At 36.5% G+C, this 20740-nt stretch overlaps 3 non-coding genes across 3 annotated transcripts; all 3 read left to right on the plus strand.

The window, feature by feature from the left end:
* The first annotated feature begins 2894 nt into the window (after nucleotides 1–2894).
* Nucleotides 2895–3057, plus strand: LOC126476512 (U1 spliceosomal RNA). The gene has a single exon (XR_007587019.1). It is a non-coding gene; the product is annotated as a U1 spliceosomal RNA (small nuclear RNA).
* A 6061-nt stretch (nucleotides 3058–9118) lies between these two features.
* LOC126476513 (U1 spliceosomal RNA) lies at nucleotides 9119–9281 on the plus strand. Its single transcript, XR_007587020.1, has one exon. It is a non-coding gene; the product is annotated as a U1 spliceosomal RNA (small nuclear RNA).
* Nucleotides 9282–15204: 5923 nt separating this feature from the next.
* LOC126476519 (U1 spliceosomal RNA) lies at nucleotides 15205–15367 on the plus strand. The gene has a single exon (XR_007587025.1). It is a non-coding gene; the product is annotated as a U1 spliceosomal RNA (small nuclear RNA).
* The last annotated feature ends 5373 nt before the right edge of the window (nucleotides 15368–20740 follow it).

Consider the following 20740-nt stretch of genomic DNA (forward strand, 5'->3'; position numbering starts at 1 on the left):
AGGCCAATGGCGAATTAAGGTGAGCTTCTCTGATTGCTGATGGGATCTCTTTGAACAATTCTAGCTAGTATAGTTAGAAATATCTTTGAAAAATACTGTTAAGAGGGTGGACACGGTTAGCTGGGCTCCAAAAACCAGTTTTCAAAATCTGTCCCAAAAAATTCTTCGTTCATTTAGCCTTACACAAGTGAAGATTGCAACACAAAATCTTTCTATCTCTTACAGAGAAAAATGTATATTGGTGTGTCTGTGCTGATCACTCCACACACACTTCGTCAAGTAGTTACTAACTTAACTGTCAGTTTCACTTGTGTGGATGGTTTCACACAAAATGATTGAGTCATTAAATTTCAAAATTTGGAAGACATGTCTGGAGACTGGTTTTCTGGGAGAAGAATAGTGCAAATATAAACCTATGATTCTGTGACTACTTTCAGCAATGGAATCAATGGCAAATTAAAAGTAACCAACAGACTTAAAATACCTGTGGACCAAAACACGATACAATTTTTGAAGGAGGAATACATGCGAAGATTAAATTCACCAAAAAAGAGAAAAAGATGTTCAGAATGATTCACCAAGGAGGCAAGGAAAATGGGAAAGAAACTGAATGCACAGAATGAAGCAAAGAACCAATAAGATCATGGAATATAATATCAACCAGGGAATTTTAATTCATAGAAGACATCATAGGGTACACTAAAGCATCTTACAAACTTTAACGCTGTTTTCATCATTTCGCATTTCTACGAATTGGACTCAGTCATAAGTTTGTGTCTAATGCATGAATCTTACAGTAATTTTCAGAGGATATTCTACTTATGATGGCCTACTACACACATCGCAATTTCAGTTGAACACTGAAAAATTGTAAGTTATAAATTTTTTATCGTGTACAAATAGTATAGAAAGGGTTTAAGTAACTCGACACATTATATATCTGTTTCTACATGGAGTGCAGTGACGACCTAGTAAATATTCTAAGTATGTTTTATAAGTATAAAATCAAATTTGAATAAACACAAATGGTTATTTCTTCCTGAGTTTTCAAGGAATCATGAAAATTAACATTTTAGTAAGATGAAAATTAATAGTTAATTAAGATATTTGCAACGTAGTTATTTCTACAAGTGGATGTCATTCTCGTTGACTGTATGCATATTTCTTAATGAAATTACCTCTCATCTTTTCTGAGGAACAAAGTTAGAATGTACTCTAACTTTATTGTATAATAACTTCACCTACCCTCTTAGAAGATTCCTGGTGATGGAAACCTCGTTAGATAAAAAAATTAATCATGACAATGGAAGGTCTAGGATCATCTAAATCTCGGTGAAGATAATGAATTCATATACACAGATAAAATGGTTAGTTTCTGGGGTAGCTAATTTAATCAGTAACATACCCAGGATGTTACACTCTCTGATGAGACAGTGGGAAGCAGGTGACACGTTAAAATATTGAAAGTGACATTGTTCGTGTTGGACTGTCTCGACTAAAATCAACAAATCACAGTATAATTCTTATTAATTAGTACACAGTGAGCACATGGTCATCATATTTACCCTACAGGCAATCTTGCTTTCTCAAAACTGAAATCCCCCTATTGTTTATTTATTCTTTGCTCTAGGAAAGGAAACTAGATTGTACCTTTTATAATCAATTTTAGTATTACATTAATATAGTTGTGAACATGAAAATGAATAAACTATATAATTTGTATATTGTTAATTTTTATATAAATGAAATTATTTTTATTTTACTTCACAGACTTGGAATATAGAAATAATCGTTTCATAAGGGGTAATTGGCTGGTTTATCTCTTAAGGATGTTTATGTTTCAAAGTATCTTACTTTTCACATATGGAATCATACTGCAGGACACTGAAACTCCTAACATCTCTGTTTTGTTGCATATATACACTTATTTTATTGCAATAGCATATGGTAAGGTAAACCTTAATTATATGCAAGATAATTTTTCTGTTCATCAACACATCGACAGCTGCAAACACTCGCAGTAGGCTACAAACATACATACAGTAAATATGTAATAAGAACACGTCCAAAGAGAGATTCTTTTCGCAAATAAATTCTAAATATTGACAAGGTCGGCTTTCACGGGATGATTGTGAACAACAGAAAATTGACACATAATTTTTTATCGCATTGCTGCAAATGTTAGTCAAAGTTTTCTACATATTAACACACCAAATGTGACAAGTTTTTCGAGAAAATTTTCCGTTTTTATACGAGCAGTGAATTGCCTTTCGACATCGATCAGCGTGATTGGTTGACAGGAACAGTTGTCTCAACAGAATTTTAAAAAATATCCTAAAGAATTACTCTTCGCAGGCTACTACCATTATAGTTCGTACCAACTTGTGCCCTTTTAGTCGCAAAACTAAATGGAAACGATGCGGAATACGACGCTGTGTCATACAGAAAGGACGGCTACAATCTATTTGTTATACACAGCCATAAAGAACGCCTCATTTACTTTCTAAGAAAGTACCGCAAAGTGTCTGGCTTGGCGAAGACAGAACTCTAACCTAACTGTGGCCACAATGCATGCTGGGAGCAGCTGATATCTCATGCGCGCGCATCCCTCGGTATGGGAGCCATCTGCTGTCGCTGAATGGAACTACGCGGCCCAATTAGACCAAACAGCTACGGCCTGTGTAAGCGCCGTTTCGTCAAATGCCGTCTTTAAGAGCTTTGATGACACCACTGACAATATGGGAGAGTTTAGTCGCAAAATATAAGCATTTTATTAGCGTTTCGGGCTCGATGTATTGCACAACTGCCCACACATAACGTGTACAGTGATGTGCACTCGATTGCTGTAATGCGCTCTGTATGACGTAAAGGGGCGAGCTTCTGGGCGTCAAAGCATACTTACCTGGCACAGGGGATACCGTGATCATGAAGGCGGTTCCTCCAGGACGAGGCTCTTCCATTGCACTTCGGTTGGGCTGACCCCTGCGATTACCCCTAATGTGGGTAACTCGGGTGCATAATTTTTGGTAGTCGGGACTGCGTTCGCGCAGACCCGGTCTAATATCAAATAAACATTGATAAATGCATATTATGGGAGATCCACAATGGAATGCAACAACATTTTTAGAACCAAAGTTGCTACCTGCCATATGGTGCAGAAGCTGAGTCGAAGATACACACAACAAAAAGATTTTCACCCGTAAAGATAGTTTTATGAACATAGCTGTATTATAAGGAACAGTCTACAAAATGCTCTCCTTCTTGTCCAGATGTAAGAATCTCCCTTATCTGGCGCTCACTTGCAATGTCTTCATCATTCCAATGCTCTTCCTCTCATTTCTTCCATTATTCCCCCTATAACTCCTTGATGCAGACAATTTCTATGCAGTAAATGCCCCATCAAGATTTTTTCCTTGTTCTGATAGCTTCCAATTATCATCTTTCTTCCCCTATTGTCTTCCTTACTTCTCCAGGCTTAAATATGTCACCCCACCTTACCTGAAAACTATCTTCTCCATAGTTACATTTCGAAACTTTCTAAATATCCTCCTGTTTCAGACAACTCATATTATATTTCTTTTTACCTGTCCATGATTCGCTCCTGTACAACACTACACTTCAGACATAAGATTTAGCTAATCTTTACCTCAGCTCCACTGGAATTCCGTTTAATGTTAGTAAAAGCTTCACCTTTTGCAAGACTCTCTTTCCCATACATATCCTTCATTTTAATTTTTCTGTTCAGCTTCCAATACACGTCTTTAAACAACTCAGGTACAGAGACAATTTTCTCATTTTATTTTATCTCTTTCCATCTAATGCCCCTTGCACCCATCAGTTCTACTGCACACTGACCTCATATTTGGGAGGATGGTATTACTCTGTCGGGCCACTCTGATGTTTGTATTCTGTGGTTGTACTAAATAACTCAGGCGAATGCTGAGATTGTTTTTTAATCAAGGCTATGGCTGACTACTCTCCTATCCTCATGACCACCTGTTCCTGTCCTTCTAAAACATGTTATATATTCTGTGCCTATTTCGAGCTATTGATGTGCACTGCACTACCTTGACAATTCCTAGATCATTTGCTAGATGATCATTTGATAATTAAGGTAAATAAATATGCCAAACGCTGCCATCTCATCTGCTGCCTCTTCCCTTCCCGTAATATTGATATAAAATAACGATTTGAAGATACTTCACTACAGTATGCATATAATAGTGTTCATATAACAGTGAGAGAAATTTCATATAAAGCTTTTTTATAGTTCCACTAAACATTATCGCTGTATTTCAGTGCATTTATACAGCTCGCAGAAGTAATGTTAAACAGTTACTAAATCATCCATATCATGTCACCTTCTTGTTGTGGTGGTCCTGACCATTTCACAGCATGTGACATATGCATCCACGTAATGATTTACTGATATGTGCTCTACAGTGAGAATTCCGAATCGTCGGTGTGACTATTCTAGCGTCCTATTCTGTACAATAATGAAGCATTACAAGGGCAAACATCAGTCTTGAAGAAACAACCTTGGAGTTTTAATGTAAGCAGCATGCAAAGAGTTTACTTGTCCACTTACTTACGGTTGTGGATAACCTTTTCTAACTCATCGTGCATCGACCAAATAGAACATTTCTATGAAGACGTGACATACTGTCAAGAGAAGAAAGCCCTGACAACTGAATCAATGCCATCTGTCAGTTCATCAAAGGCTTATGACACACACACACACACACACACACACACACACACACACACAGACTGACTCTTACTAATTATTACATAGTGTGTATCCTTCCACTCCTCTGTAAATCCAGCCACTTTACTACTGATTATTCTGTAAAGTGTATTCTTCCACTCTTTTGTAAAGATTCAATATATTATAGAATCTTGAAACCAGGAAAGGAACCTGCAAATGACATGTTCTGTTTGAATTATTGTGGTACCACAAACAATCATTATATTTGTTTGTACATTTCAGATTAAACAACTTAGGTGTAAAGAAGATAAACCCTCATACAATAGGAGGATTGAATCATCGACAGGAGCACAAATAAAGAAAAGAAACTTCGCTAGCTTTTGGACAAATTCTTTAACGAACTGGAGTAATCTCTCTCACACACACACACACTTGGGCAGCTATATTGTGCTGGCTGAACACACAATGTGATAATTTAGCTAATTATGTATCATCACACTTAACATGCTTCTTAGTTATTTGGTCTCAAGTTGTGTAGGACTTGAACCAAACCAATTATCTGAGTAAAAAAGTGTCATAATGCTGCAACTCATATCAATTACATAATCCTTTTTTTATAATATTGGCCTTGATGTTTGCAGCATGGTTCCATCATATTGAGAAGTGTCGCCCTAAAATGGTATTCATCATAATGCTGGATGGATCGTAAGAAACAACATTTTTCGCCCTTAGCTGCTCCATCTTAACGCCACTTCACCAAAATATTAAAATATGTATCATTTCACTTCAATTTCTCATTACTACACCAGTCTTAGAATATAAATCTGTCGTAATACGCATTAATGAGCCACCACGAAACAATACATCTCCATAGAACATGCCTTGTTTTGACCCCTCCCGCCCCTGCCTTCCACTCACTCATCCCACCTTTCCACATCATATTATCAGCATGAGGCAGCCGGTTGCCCAGTGCTCAGCGTGAGAGTGAACCAGCTCACTAGGGCAGATCTAGAATACACGATTTAATCGACTCGTTGTAAATTTGCACTGAGCAACCTTGTTTCTACCATAAACACTTCTACAGTTTAGATGGTTAAGTAACTCCTACACACCTAAAACAGTTTTCAGTCTCTAATCCTTTCTCAACCAATGTCCAGATCTTGTACACCACTGTGTCTTTCCTGCTGAGAAACTGTATACTGCTCATTCATCATCAAACCTTCTGAACTTGCGAAGCAAAAAGAAGATATACTCATCTATTCTCATGTTCTTCCATTAATGTCTTCAAGTATTAAAAATTACTCCAAGTTGCAGTCCATATGAGACCTAGAATTCTGAAGAAACTTTGTCCAACATGCTATTAACTTTCTGTAAAAATTACTGTGGTGGGATTTTCGTCCAACATACTATTAACTTTCTGTAAAAATTACTGTGGTGGGAGTTATTGTCTGTAATTGTCCATGCTATTAAGTATGGATATTAGGTACAAGGCATCAAGCCTGTTTTGCTATACATAAGGCCAATGGCGAATTAAGGTGAGCTTCTCTGATTGCTGATGGGATCTCTTTGAACAATTCTAGCTAGTATAGTTAGAAATATCTTTGAAAAATACTGTTAAGAGGGTGGACACGGTTAGCTGGGCTCCAAAAACCAGTTTTCAAAATCTGTCCCAAAAAATTCTTCGTTCATTTAGCCTTACACAAGTGAAGATTGCAACACAAAATCTTTCTATCTCTTACAGAGAAAAATGTATATTGGTGTGTCTGTGCTGATCACTCCACACACACTTCGTCAAGTAGTTACTAACTTAACTGTCAGTTTCACTTGTGTGGATGGTTTCACACAAAATGATTGAGTCATTAAATTTCAAAATTTGGAAGACATGTCTGGAGACTGGTTTTCTGGGAGAAGAATAGTGCAAATATAAACCTATGATTCTGTGACTACTTTCAGCAATGGAATCAATGGCAAATTAAAAGTAACCAACAGACTTAAAATACCTGTGGACCAAAACACGATACAATTTTTGAAGGAGGAATACATGCGAAGATTAAATTCACCAAAAAAGAGAAAAAGATGTTCAGAATGATTCACCAAGGAGGCAAGGAAAATGGGAAAGAAACTGAATGCACAGAATGAAGCAAAGAACCAATAAGATCATGGAATATAATATCAACCAGGGAATTTTAATTCATAGAAGACATCATAGGGTACACTAAAGCATCTTACAAACTTTAACGCTGTTTTCATCATTTCGCATTTCTACGAATTGGACTCAGTCATAAGTTTGTGTCTAATGCATGAATCTTACAGTAATTTTCAGAGGATATTCTACTTATGATGGCCTACTACACACATCGCAATTTCAGTTGAACACTGAAAAATTGTAAGTTATAAATTTTTTATCGTGTACAAATAGTATAGAAAGGGTTTAAGTAACTCGACACATTATATATCTGTTTCTACATGGAGTGCAGTGACGACCTAGTAAATATTCTAAGTATGTTTTATAAGTATAAAATCAAATTTGAATAAACACAAATGGTTATTTCTTCCTGAGTTTTCAAGGAATCATGAAAATTAACATTTTAGTAAGATGAAAATTAATAGTTAATTAAGATATTTGCAACGTAGTTATTTCTACAAGTGGATGTCATTCTCGTTGACTGTATGCATATTTCTTCATGAAATTACCTCTCATCTTTTCTGAGGAACAAAGTTAGAATGTACTCTAACTTTATTGTATAATAACTTCACCTACCCTCTTAGAAGATTCCTGGTGATGGAAACCTCGTTAGATAAAAAAATTAATCATGACAATGGAAGGTCTAGGATCATCTAAATCTCGGTGAAGATAATGAATTCATATACACAGATAAAATGGTTAGTTTCTGGGGTAGCTAATTTAATCAGTAACATACCCAGGATGTTTCACTCTCTGATGAGACAGTGGGAAGCAGGTGACACGTTAAAATATTGAAAGTGACATTGTTCGTGTTGGACTGTCTCGACTAAAATCAACAAATCACAGTATAATTCTTATTAATTAGTACACAGTGAGCACATGGTCATCATATTTACCCTACAGGCAATCTTGCTTTCTCAAAACTGAAATCCCCCTATTGTTTATTTATTCTTTGCTCTAGGAAAGGAAACTAGATTGTACCTTTTATAATCAATTTTAGTATTACATTAATATAGTTGTGAACATGAAAATGAATAAACTATATAATTTGTATATTGTTAATTTTTATATAAATGAAATTATTTTTATTTTACTTCACAGACTTGGAATATAGAAATAATCGTTTCATAAGGGGCAATTGGCTGGTTTATCTCTTAAGGATGTTTATGTTTCAAAGTATCTTACTTTTTACATATGGAATCATACTGCAGGACACTGAAACTCCTAACATCTCTGTTTTGTTGCATATATACACTTATTTTATTGCAATAGCATATGGTAAGGTAAACCTTAATTATATGCAAGATAATTTTTCTGTTCATCAACACATCGACAGCTGCAAACACTCGCAGTAGGCTACAAACATACATACAGTAAATATGTAATAAGAACACGTCCAAAGAGAGATTCTTTTCGCAAATAAATTCTAAATATTGACAAGGTCGGCTTTCACGGGATGATTGTGAACAACAGAAAATTGACACATAATTTTTTATCGCATTGCTGCAAATGTTAGTCAAAGTTTTCTACATATTAACACACCAAATGTGACAAGTTTTTCGAGAAAATTTTCCGTTTTTATACGAGCAGTGAATTGCCTTTCGACATCGATCAGCGTGATTGGTTGACAGGAACAGTTGTCTCAACAGAATTTTAAAAAATATCCTAAAGAATTACTCTTCGCAGGCTACTACCATTATAGTTCGTACCAACTTGTGCCCTTTTAGTCGCAAAACTAAATGGAAACGATGCGGAATACGACGCTGTGTCATACAGAAAGGACGGCTACAATCTATTTGTTATACACAGCCATAAAGAACGCCTCATTTACTTTCTAAGAAAGTACCGCAAAGTGTCTGGCTTGGCGAAGACAGAACTCTAACCTAACTGTGGCCACAATGCATGCTGGGAGCAGCTGATATCTCATGCGCGCGCATCCCTCGGTATGGGAGCCATCTGCTGTCGCTGAATGGAACTACGCGGCCCAATTAGACCAAACAGCTACGGCCTGTGTAAGCGCCGTTTCGTCAAATGCCGTCTTTAAGAGCTTTGATGACACCACTGACAATATGGGAGAGTTTAGTCGCAAAATATAAGCATTTTATTAGCGTTTCGGGCTCGATGTATTGCACAACTGCCCACACATAACGTGTACAGTGATGTGCACTCGATTGCTGTAATGCGCTCTGTATGACGTAAAGGGGCGAGCTTCTGGGCGTCAAAGCATACTTACCTGGCACAGGGGATACCGTGATCATGAAGGCGGTTCCTCCAGGACGAGGCTCTTCCATTGCACTTCGGTTGGGCTGACCCCTGCGATTACCCCTAATGTGGGTAACTCGGGTGCATAATTTTTGGTAGTCGGGACTGCGTTCGCGCAGACCCGGTCTAATATCAAATAAACATAGATAAATGCATATTATGGGAGATCCACAATGGAATGCAACAACATTTTTAGAACCAAAGTTGCTACCTGCCATATGGTGCAGAAGCTGAGTCGAAGATACACACAACAAAAAGATTTTCACCCGTAAAGATAGTTTTATGAACATAGCTGTATTATAAGGAACAGTCTACAAAATGCTCTCCTTCTTGTCCAGATGTAAGAATCTCCCTTATCTGGCGCTCACTTGCAATGTCTTCATCATTCCAATGCTCTTCCTCTCATTTCTTCCATTATTCCCCCTATAACTCCTTGATGCAGACAATTTCTATGCAGTAAATGCCCCATCAAGATTTTTTCCTTGTTCTGATAGCTTCCAATTATCATCTTTCTTCCCCTATTGTCTTCCTTACTTCTCCAGGCTTAAATATGTCACCCCACCTTACCTGAAAACTATCTTCTCCATAGTTACATTTCGAAACTTTCTAAATATCCTCCTGTTTCAGACAACTCATATTATATTTCTTTTTACCTGTCCATGATTCGCTCCTGTACAACACTACACTTCAGACATAAGATTTAGCTAATCTTTACCTCAGCTCCACTGGAATTCCGTTTAATGTTAGTAAAAGCTTCACCTTTTGCAAGACTCTCTTTCCCATACATATCCTTCATTTTAATTTTTCTGTTCAGCTTCCAATACACGTCTTTAAACAACTCAGGTACAGAGACAATTTTCTCATTTTATTTTATCTCTTTCCATCTAATGCCCCTTGCACCCATCAGTTCTACTGCACACTGACCTCATATTTGGGAGGATGGTATTACTCTGTCGGGCCACTCTGATGTTTGTATTCTGTGGTTGTACTAAATAACTCAGGCGAATGCTGAGATTGTTTTTTAATCAAGGCTATGGCTGACTACTCTCCTATCCTCATGACCACCTGTTCCTGTCCTTCTAAAACATGTTATATATTCTGTGCCTATTTCGAGCTATTGATGTGCACTGCACTACCTTGACAATTCCTAGATCATTTGCTAGATGATCATTTGATAATTAAGGTAAATAAATATGCCAAACGGTGCCATCTCATCTGCTGCCTCTTCCCTTCCCGTAATATTGATATAAAATAACGATTTGAAGATACTTCACTACAGTATGCATATAATAGTGTTCATATAACAGTGAGAGAAATTTCATATAAAGCTTTTTTATAGTTCCACTAAACATTATCGCTGTATTTCAGTGCATTTATACAGCTCGCAGAAGTAATGTTAAACAGTTACTAAATCATCCATATCATGTCACCTTCTTGTTGTGGTGGTCCTGACCATTTCACAGCATGTGACATATGCATCCACGTAATGATTTACTGATATGTGCTCTACAGTGAGAATTCCGAATCGTCGGTGTGACTATTCTAGCGTCCTATTCTGTACAATAATGAAGCATTACAAGGGCAAACATCAGTCTTGAAGAAACAACCTTGGAGTTTTAATGTAAGCAGCATGCAAAGAGTTTACTTGTCCACTTACTTACGGTTGTGGATAACCTTTTCTAACTCATCGTGCATCGACCAAATAGAACATTTCTATGAAGACGTGACATACTGTCAAGAGAAGAAAGCCCTGACAACTGAATCAATGCCATCTGTCAGTTCATCAAAGGCTTATGACACACACACACACAGACTGACTCTTACTAATTATTACATAGTGTGTATCCTTCCACTCCTCTGTAAATCCAGCCACTTTACTACTGATTATTCTGTAAAGTGTATTCTTCCACTCTTTTGTAAAGATTCAATATATTATACAACCTTGAAACCAGAAAAGGAACCTGCAAATGACATGTTCTGTTTGAATTATTGTGGTACCACAAACATTCATTATATTTGTTTGTACATTTCAGATTAAACAACTTAGGTGTAAAGAAGATAAACCCTCATACAATAGGAGGATTGAATCATCGACAGGAGCACAAATAAAGAAAAGAAACTTCGCTAGCTTTTGGACAAATTCTTTAACGAACTGGAGTAATCTCTCACACACACACACTTGGGCAGCTATATTGTGCTGGCTGAACACACAATGTGATAATTTAGCTAATTATGTATCATCACACTTAACATGCCTCTTAGTTATTTGGTCTCAAGTTGTGTAGGACTTGAACCAAACCAATTATCTGAGTAAAAAAGTGTCATAATGCTGCAACACATATCAATTACATAATCCTTTTTTTATAATATTGGCCTTGATGTTTGCAGCATGGTTCCATCATATTGAGAAGTGTCGCCCTAAAATGGTATTCATCATAATGCTGGATGGATCGTAAGAAACAACGTTTTTCGCCCTTAGCTGCTCCATCTTAACGCCACTTCACCAAAATATTAAAATATGTATCATTTCACTTCAATTTCTCATTACTACACCCGTCTTAGAATATAAATCTGTCGTAATACGCATTAATGAGCCACCACGAAACAATACATCTCCATAGAACATGCCTTGTTTTGACCCCTCCCGCCCCTGCCTTCCACTCACTCATCCCACCTTTCCACATCATATTATCAGCATGAGGCAGCCGGTTGCCCAGTGCTCAGCGTGAGAGTGAACCAGCTCACTAGGGCAGATCTAGAATACACGATTTAATCGACTCGTTGTAAATTTGCACTGAGCAACCTTGTTTCTACCATAAACACTTCTACAGTTTAGATGGTTAAGTAACTCCTACACACCTAAAACAGTTTTCAGTCTCTAATCCTTTCTCAACCAATGTCCAGATCTTGTACACCACTGTGTCTTTCCTGCTGAGAAACTGTATACTGCTCATTCATCATCAAACCTTCTGAACTTGCGAAGCAAAAAGAAGATATACTCATCTATTCTCATGTTCTTCCATTAATGTCTTCAAGTATTAAAAATTACTCCAAGTTGCAGTCCATATGAGACCTAGAATTCTGAAGAAACTTTGTCCAACATGCTATTAACTTTCTGTAAAAATTACTGTGGTGGGATTTTCGTCCAACATACTATTAACTTTCTGTAAAAATTACTGTGGTGGGAGTTATTGTCTGTAATTGTCCATGCTATTAAGTATGGATATTAGGTACAAGGCATCAGGCCTGTTTTGCTATACATAAGGCCAATGGCGAATTAAGATGAGCTCCTCTGATTGCTGATGGGATCTCTTTGAACAATTCTAGCTAGTATAGATAGAAATATCTTTGAAAAATGCTTTTAAGAGGGTGGACACGGTTAGCTGGGCTCCAAAAACCAGTTTTCAAAATCTGTCCCAAAAAATTCTTCGTTCATTTAGCCTTACACAAGTGAAGATTGCAACACAAAATCTTTCTATCTCTTACAGAGAAAAATGTATATTGGTGTGTCTGTGCTGATCACTCCACACACACTTCGCCAACTAGTTACTAACTTAACTGTCAGTTTCACTTGTGTGGATGGTTTCACACAAAATGGTTGAGTCATTAAATTCCAAAATTTGGAAGACGTGTCTGGAGACTGGTTTTCTGGGAGAAGAATAGTGCAAATATAAACCTATGATTCTGTGACTACTTTCAGCAATGGAATCAATGGCAAATTAAAAGTAACTAACAGACTTAAAATACCTGTGGACCAAAACACGATACAATTTTTGAAGAAGGAATATATGTGAAGGTTAAATTCACCAAAAAAGAGAAAAAGATGTTCAGAATGATTCACCAAGGAGGCAAGGAAAATGGGAAAGAAACTGAAAGCACAGAATGAAGCAAAGAATCAATAAGATCATGGAATATAATATCAACCAGGGAATTTTAGTTCATAGAAGACATCATAGGGTACACTAAAGCATTTTACAATCTTTAACGCTGCTTTTATCATTTCGCCTTTTTACAAATTGGACTCAGTGATACATTTCTGTTTAATGCATGAATCTTCTAATAATTTTCAGAGGAAATTCGGCTTATGATGGTCTACAACACACATCACAATTTCTGTTGAACACTGAAAAATTTTAAGTTCTACATTTTTTATCATGTGAAAATGGTACAGAAAGGGTTTAAGTAACTCCACTCATTATATATCAGTTTCTACATGGAGTGTAGTGACGACCTATGTTTTATAACAATAAACTCCAATCTTAATAAACACAAAAAGTTTATTTCTTCTTGAGTTATCAAGAAAACCTTGAAAATCAACATTTTAGCAAGGTGATATTTAATTGTTGTTTATTATATTTGCAAACTAGTTATTTACAGAAGTGGATGTCTTCCTGGCAGCCTGGTTGCATCTTTCTCCTCATGGAATTACCTCTCACATTTTCTGAGGAATAAAGCTAGAATGTACTCTAACTTTACTGTGTCATAATTGCACCTACCATCTTAAAAGATTCCTGGTGATGGGAACCTCATTACATAAAATAAATTAATCACCACCGTGGAAGGTCTAGGATCATCTAAATCTCTGTGAAGATAAGAAATCCATATACACAGATAAAGTTATTTGTGTCTGGGTTAGCTAATTTAATCAGTAACATGCCCAGGTTGTTTCACTCCCTGAAGAGGACGTGGGAAGGAGGTGACATCGTTCGTGTTGGACTTTTTCGACTCGAATCAACGAATCACAGGATAATTCTTATTAATTAGTATACAGTGAACACATGGTCATCATATTTATCCTCCAGTCAATCTTGCTTACTCTCAACAGTAATGTCCCTATTGTTTATTTATTCTTTGCTCTAGGAAAGGAAACTAGATTGTATCTTTTATAATCAATTTTAGTTTTACATTAATATAGTTGTGAACATGAAAATGAATATACTATGTAATTTGTATACTGTTAAGTTTTATATAAATGCAATTGTCTTTATTTTTCTTCACAAACTTGGATTTAAGAAATAATCGTTTCATAAGGGCTAATTGGCAGGTTTATTTCTTAATGATGTTTATGTTTTGAAGTACCGTACTTTTTACATATGGAACCATACTTCAGAACACAGAAACTCTTAACCTCTCTGTTTTGTTGCATATATACACGTATTTTATTGCAATAGCATATGGCAAGGTAAATCTTAATTATGCCCAAGATAATTTTTCTGTTCATCAACACATCGACAGCTGCAAACATTCGCAGTAGGCTACAAACATACATATTATAAATGTGTAATAAGAACATATCCAAAGAGATATTCTTTTCGCAAATAAATACTAAATATTGACAAGTTCGGCTTTCATAGGATGATTGTGAAGAACAGTAATTTGACACTTAATTGATTATCGCATTGCTGCAGTAGTTAGTGAAAGTACATTGCCTTTCGACATCGATCAGCGTGATTAGTTGACAGGAACAGTTGTCTAAATACAATGTAACAAAATATCCGAAAGAATTATTCTTCACAGGCTATTGCTAGTATAGTTCGCACCATCTTGTGCTCTTGTAGTCATAAAACTAAAAGGAAGCGATGTGGAATACGGCGCTATGTCATACAGAAGGGACATGTACAATTTATTTGTTATACACAGTCATAAAGAACGCCTCAGTTATTTTCTAAGAAAGTACCACAACGTATCTGGCTCATCGAAGATCTAACGAACTGTACCCACAATACACGCTGGGAGCAGCTGATAACTCGTGCGCGCGCATCCCTCGATATGGGAGCCATCTGCTGTCGCTGAGGGGAACTACGCGGCCCAATTAGACCAAACAGCTGCGGCATGTGTAAGCAAGGTTTCGTCAAATGCCGTCTTTAAGAGCTTTGATGACACCACTGACAATATGGGAGAGTTTAGTCGCAAAATATAAGCATTTTACTAGCGTTTTGGGCTCTATGTGTTGCACAACTGCCCACACATAACGTGTACAGGGATATGCACTCGATTGTTGTAATGTGCTCTGTACGACATAAAGGAGCGAGTTTCTGTGCGTCAAAGCATACTTACCTGGCACAGGGGATACTGTGATCATGAAGGCGGTTCCTCCAGGACGAGGCTCTTCCATTGCACTTCGGTTGGGCTGACCCCTGCGATTACCCCTAATGTGGGTAACTCGGGTGCATAATTTTTGGTAGTCGGGACTGCGTTCGCGCAGACCCGGTCTAATATCAAATAAACATAGTAAAATACAAATTATGGAAGGTCCAGGATTTTGAGAAGGAAAATTGCTACTCGCCATATAGCAGGGAAGCTGAATCGCAGATAGACACAACATAGTAAAATACAAATTATGGAAGGTCCAGGATTTTGAGAAGGAAAGTTGCTACTCGCCATATAGCAGGGAAGCTGAATAGCAGATAGACACAACAAACAGATTTTCACAGGTAAAGATAGATTTATGAACATAGTAGTATTATAAGGAAAAGTCTACAAAATGCTGTCCTTCTTGTCCAGATCTCAGAATCTCTCTTATTTGTCGCTCACTTGCAATGTCTTTATCATTCCAATGCTCTCCCTGTCATTTATTCCACTATAACTCCTTGATGCACACGATTCCTATGCTGTAAATGCCCCATCAAGATTTTTTTCTTCTTCTGACTGCTTCCAATTATCATCTTCCTTCCCCTATTGTCTTCCTTACTTCTCCAGTCTTTGATCTGTCACCCCACTTTACCTGAAAACTTTCTTCTCCATAGTTACATTTCGAAACTTTCTAAATATCTTCCTTCTTCAGACAACACATAATTCGTTTTACCTGTCCATGATTCGCTCCTGTACAACACTACACTTCAGACATAAGATTTAGCTAATCTTTGCCTCATCTCCACTGGAATTCGGTTTAATGTTAGTAACAACCTCATCTTTTGCAAAGCTCTCTTTGCAAAACATCTCCTTCATTTTAATTTTTCTGTTCGGCTTCCATTACATGTCATTAAACTTCTTAGGTACGGAGACGATTCTTCTCATTTTATTTTATCTCTTTCCATCTAATGCCCCTTGCATCCTATATGTCCTTACCTATGAGTTCTACTGCACACTGATCTCATATTTGGGAGGATGGTGTTACCCTGTTGGACCATCCTGATGTTGGTATTCTGTGCTAGTACTAAATAACTCAGGCGAATACCAAGATGGTTTTCTAATCAAGGCCACAGCTGGTTACTCTCCGATCCTGATGACCACCTGTTCCTGTCCTCCTAAAACATGTTATATATTCTCTGCGTATTTATAGCTATTGATGTGCACTACACTACGTTGACAATTCCTATATCATTGTTAGATGAGTACTGGATAATCAAAGTAAATAAATAAACCAAACTGTGACATTTCATTTGCTTCCTCTTCCCTTCCCGTAATATTGTTATAAAATAACTATATCAATGAACGATCTGAAGATACTTCACGACAGTATACATATAATAGTGTTCATATAACAGTGAGAGAAATGTCATATAAAGCTTTTTTATAGTTCCACTAAACAATATTGCTGTCATGTCAGTGCATTTATATAGCTCGCAGAAGTAATGTTAAACAGTTACTAAATCATCCATATCATGTCACCTTCTTGTTGTGGTGGTCCTGACCATTTCACAGCATATGACATATGCATCCACGTAATGATTTACTGATATGTGCTCTACAGTGAGATTTCCGGATCGTCGGTGTGACTATTCTAGCGTCCTATTCTGTACAATAATGAAGCATTACAAGGGCAAACATCAGTCTTGAAGAAACAACCTTGGAGTTTTAATGTAAGCAGCATGCAAAGAGTTTACTTGTCCACTTACTTACGGTTGTGGATAACATTTTCTAACTTGTCGTTACATCGAATAAATAAAACAATTCTATGAAGACTTAACATACTCTCAAGAGAAGAAAGCCCTGACAACTGAATCCTATCCATCTGATAGTTCATCAAAGGCTTATGACACACACACTCACAGAGTGACTCTTACTAATTATTACATAGTGTGTAGCCTTCCATTCCTCTGTAAATTCAACGACCTTTCCTACTCATTATTCTATAATGTGTATTCTTCCACTCTTTTGTAAATCGTTGCAAAGTTGTGTTTGTCTGACCCCTGCCTTCCAATCATCCCACCTTTCCCCATCATAATATCACCATGAGCCAGCCGGCTGCTCACTGCTCAGCATGAGAACGAGCCAGCTCACAAGGGCAGATATAGAATACACGATTTAATCGACTCACTGTACATTTGCACTGAGCAACCTTGTTTTTACGATACATACTTTTACAGTTTTGATGGTTAGGTGACTCTCACAGACCTAAAAAACTTTCCAGTCTCTAATCCTTTCTGGACCAATGTCCAGATCTTGTACACCACTGTGTCTTTCCTGCTGAGAACCCATACACTGCTTATTCATCATCAAACCTTCTGAACTTGCGAAGCAAAAAGAAGATATACTCATGTATTCTCATGTTCCTCCATTAATGTCTTCAAGTCTTAAAAGATTACTCCAAGTTGCAGTCAATTTGAGACCAAGAATTCTGAAGAAACTTTGTCCAACATACGATTAACATCCTGTAAAAATTTCTGTGATGGGATAAATGTCTGTAATTGTCCATGCCATTAAGTATATCTATATTAGGTACAAGGCATCAGGCCTGATTTGTTATACATAGGGTCAATGGTGAATTAAGATGAGTAATCTTCTCTGATTGCTCATGGGTTCTCTTTGAGCAATTCCAGCTAGTATAGACTTAAATATCTTTGAAAAATACTGTTGAGTGAAGAGGGTGTACATGGTTAGCTGGGCTACAAAAAAGCAATTTTCAAAATTTGTCCCAAAACATTCTTCGTTTCTTAACCTTACATAAATGAAGATTGCAACACAACATCTTTCTGTCTCTTACAGAGAAATATGTATGTTGGTGTGTGTGTGTGCTGAACACTCCACACACACACACACACACTTCATCATTTAGCTACTAACGTAACTGTCAGTTTCACTTTGGCATCTGTTTCACATACTTCTGTGTCACAGAAGGGCATTGTTAATTTCTCATACTTGTTAGGCCCAGTTCAGAGCTTCGATTGTTTGACTTAGAACTGTTTGTTGCTTGAATTGTGTTGAGTTATTGACAGTGCAGACAACTTTCAATTGGTGTTTTCACATGGCTCTGAGTTGATTATTTTTTATTTAGAAATGGGGGAGGGCTCAAAGAATCTTATAAAATGAAAAACGGGTTCTTTCATGAAAACAGACATAGGGATTTACAGGGGAGCGCTAATAATCATTACCATACACCAATTTCTTCGATGAAAAAAGTAAAAACTTATTTTAGTCCTACAGAATGTAAAGTATGTCGTGTAAATGCAATTTATAATACAGATTTAATATTTAAGAGAATTAAAACGTGTGTGGATGGATTCACACAACACGATTTCGAGAAAAACATCTCAACAGAAGATGAAATATATTCTTGCACCAATTCAATTCTTGAATCAATCAATAATAAAATGGCTCCAACTGGAATTTTTTGTGGCCTTTCTAAGGCGTTCGATTGCGATTACCATGAGATTTTTCTGAGAAAGGCAGAATTTTAAGTGTTAACTGGAGAAGCAGGGATGTGGCTTGCCTCCTATTTAAAGGACCGGAAACAGAAAGTCATGATAAACGACACTAATGGGGAACCAGTGGCGTCTTCTTGGTGCACAATAAACTGTGGAGTCCCACAGGGCTGTATTCTGGCTCCTCTACTTATTTTCATAAATGACCTTCCAACATGTACAACAGCTAAGATAAAATTTACTTTGTTTGCCGATGACACGACGACTCTGGTAGACAATTCAACAAATACTAATCTTGAAATCAATCTAAATGAAATTTTTCAGGAGACCTTTAACTGGTTTACCTCTAATGGATTATCACTAAATTTTGAAAAAACTCAATTGATTCAACTCCATACAAGCCAAAGTATCGAAGGAGAGATTAATGTTAAATAGAATGATGGGAATTTAGCAAGAGTGGAGTCAAATAAAGTTCCTGGGTCTACTTGTTAATAGCAATCTAAACTTGTCCTTACACATTCCTTACCTATATAAAAAACTAAGCTCAGCAATTTTCGCTATTTGTGCGATTGCTTCCTTCAGTGACTTAAATACTTTGAAAGCTGCCTATTTTCGTTATTTTCATGCCCTGATCGCCTATGGAATTATATTCTGGGGAAACCAGCCAAAGGAAAATAAAATCCTCATAGCCCAGAAAAGAGTCATTAGGATTCTGTGTGGTGTCCATTACAGACATTCCTGCAGGAAAGTCTTCCAAGAACTGATAATACTCAGAACAGTATCTCAGTATATTTTCTCTCTCATGTGTTTCTTGTGTAAAAACCATTCCCTTTTTGAAATGAACAGCATGTATCATAACTATGACACTAGGGTAAATAATGCTCTACATCTTGAGCAAAAGAATCTAAATATGGTGCAAAAAGGAGTACATTACTCTTGCATAAAAATAATCAATGCTCTTCCTCAGGCAATAAAAATGTCAGTTACTCATCCACCTACTTTTAAAGATCAACTGAAACAGTATCTTCTAAGTAAAACCATTTACTCGCTGGATGAATTTATGTATGAGAATATGCGAACTGATTTTGATCTATTGTAAGTCTGCTCAATTCAATTTGTAACTTTTTACAAAAAACAATTCTTGTAAACATTTTTTTTTAAATACATTATTCATTGTTCAACCTATTACTATAAACAAATGTCTCAAATCTATGTAAATGACACGATCTACACGCAAGTGATTTATCGCTAATGAGTCTACAGAACACGTATGAAATAAACAAACTCCAAAATTTGGAAGACACATCTGGTGACTGGTTTTCTGGGACAAGAATAGAGTAAATATAAACTTATGATACTGTGATTACTTTCAGCAATCAATGGTAAATTAAAAGTAACTAACAGACTTAAAATACCTGTAGACCAAAACACAATACATTTTTTGAACAAGGAATACATTTGAGGATTAAACTCATCAAAAACGAGAAAAAAATGGGCAGAATAATTCACCAAGGAGGCAAGGAAAATGGGAAAGAAACTGAATGCACAGAATGAAGCAAAGAAACAATAAGATCATGGAATATAGTATTCACCAGGAAATTTTAGTTCATAGAAGAATCATAGGTGTACACCAAAGCATTTTACAAACTTAAACGTTGTTTTTATTATATCCCGTTTTTACAAATTGGACTCAGTGATAAATTTCTGTCTAACACATGAACCTTCTAATAATTTTCAGAGGATATTCTACGTATGATGGTCTACAACACACATCACAATTTCTGTTGAAGACTGAAAAATTTTAAGTCATAAATTTTTCGTCATGTAAAAATGATACAGTAAGGGTTTAAGTAACTCGGCTCATTATAGATCAGTTTCTACATGGAGTGTAGTGACGACCTAGTGAATATTCTATCTATGTTTTATAACAATAATATCCAATTTTAATAAACACAAAAACTAATTTTTTCTGGAGTTATCAAGAAAACCATGAAAATCAAC

This window comes from Schistocerca serialis, chromosome 4, assembly GCF_023864345.2.
Source record: "Schistocerca serialis cubense isolate TAMUIC-IGC-003099 chromosome 4, iqSchSeri2.2, whole genome shotgun sequence".
Classification (NCBI taxonomy): Eukaryota; Metazoa; Arthropoda; class Insecta; order Orthoptera; family Acrididae; genus Schistocerca; species Schistocerca serialis.